Consider the following 1927-nt stretch of genomic DNA (forward strand, 5'->3'; position numbering starts at 1 on the left):
GTGCTTGTCTAGTTACTGAAAGTGCTTGTCTAGGTACTTAAAGTGCTTTTCAAGTAATCTGAAAGTGCTTGTGTAGATCCTAGAAGTGCTTGTGTAGGTACTAGAAGTGCTTGTCAAGTGGTCTTAAAGTTCTTATCTACTACTGAAAGTGCTGTCAAAGAATTGAATGTGCAAAATAGTGCTTCTTAGGAGGACGCATTGTGCTAGCTTGAAAGTTAGAACTTATAAGTTCTCCTCTGGGGGCATGCTATTATAGATTTGTTCAGATACATCATTTGACAATTCATATACATTAGGCTCACCTTCTACCGAGCACATCGAAAACCTCATGCATCGCAGCAGGTGGGAGTAGATAAAAGCAGGGGGCTTGTCATCCAAAAGAACGTAGGTGTCATCTTGGCCATTTACCTTGTCGTAGAAGAGTCCCTCAATGACAAATGAGTTCTTTTGAATACGGTTATGCCATTCATCCCTTTCAGATTTGATGGTCAAGTGCTTGGTTTTAGTGCACTTCAAGATGTAGAAGTCTACACACCTGGCTCTTCTGCATTCACTGCTGCGAAGTTCTGGCCAACCATCAAGGCATCACTTAGGTCGTCATGGTGGCCAGCATACATGGGGGCTTCTAGTAACTCATCATCGCTGGATGCTTCTCCATCATTTTGAACATTGACAGTCGGTTGTATTTGCAAGTACTCCCACCTCTCAACGTGGTCCTTGTTTACACATCTCCTCCATTGGCCTTTCATGCACGCATGACAAAAGCAGGACAATGGTCTGCACCATAGCCCGTGCATATCTGATTGACTGTAGGCCGTTGACACAGTGGAAGGATCGAGACCCTTTGATCCGCATGCAATCCCACTCTCTATCTCTGTCTACATCACCGAGCTTGACCTCCCAAAATCTACGGTCGACTTTCTTCCCTGTCAATGGACATTCTTTCCTGAGGGTTGCATTGAGGAATGCCACCACACTTGAAGCGTTATGTAACGCCCATCTGTCAAATTTCAGCTACTCCTGTGTGAGATCTCTTTTGAGCACCGCACCAGCCCCATCGTGCTCGCCCTTCCCATGGCCGGATGCAAAGAAACTGTGCATCATCTCAATACCTGTCATATTGAAGTATCGGGCTACAAAATAGAAAGGGCGCCTTGCTTTGAATTGTGAAGTAGCGCCATTAGACCACACCCAATGTCGCTTGACACTGCATCCTTGAGCTTTCAGCCACTCATTGTGCAAAATAAAGCAGTGCTGCACAAACAAAGTGTCGTGGATTTTGTCATTAGAGATGTAGAAGTGGGTTGTCTTCCGAATGGTACCAAGCACATCACGCAGGTATGAAATGTGGACCAAGATTGTCACCAATGCATTGACTGAATTTCATTCTGCACCTTGAAGGAGTAATTCTCTGCAAAATCCACTACCGACACGACTACATCATCTGGAAATTTATCCAAACACTCTTTGAATTGTTCAGCTTGCCATCTGTACTTATAATTGTGTTTGATGAAGTTTCCCAATTTGCTTTGAAGCAAGGAAGTGAAAGTCCTCGGGCTGACTTGGCGAACAACAAGATCTTTTCGAGTTTTTGCTTGACCATTCTCGTCCACTTCTTGTGTAGGAACGTCGTCAAAAAGCTTGACAGTCATCATAGAGATGTCATCGCTTTTTTCATGTGGACACAAGGAGATTTGTTTAATGCCACAATGTTTGCATGTACCCAAAAGACATTGTCTACGGTGATAAGCACAGTCAATGGATTTTGGGCACAATACAGCCTCCCATAGGTCTGTTAAGCTTGGAAATGTGGCATTGGAGGCCGTGCACTGTGCTGTTCCATCATGAGAACTGCAAACAAGGCACCTGCATCTGCATGGCCGGCCATGTAGCCCATATCTTCCCTGGCGCATCTGATTAAGAGCTT

The 1927-nt window shown here is 44.7% G+C and overlaps 1 pseudogene; it reads right to left on the bottom strand.

Annotated features, from left to right (window-relative positions):
- Positions 1 to 222: 222 nt before the first annotated feature.
- Positions 223 to 749, bottom strand: LOC147622278 (uncharacterized; annotated as a pseudogene).
- Between the last annotated feature and the right edge of the window lie 1178 nt (positions 750 to 1927).

This window comes from Cibotium barometz, chromosome 29 (genome assembly GCF_041138505.1).
Source record: "Cibotium barometz isolate CiBa-2024 chromosome 29, ASM4113850v1, whole genome shotgun sequence".
In the NCBI taxonomy this organism is placed as follows: Eukaryota; Viridiplantae; Streptophyta; class Polypodiopsida; order Cyatheales; family Cibotiaceae; genus Cibotium; species Cibotium barometz.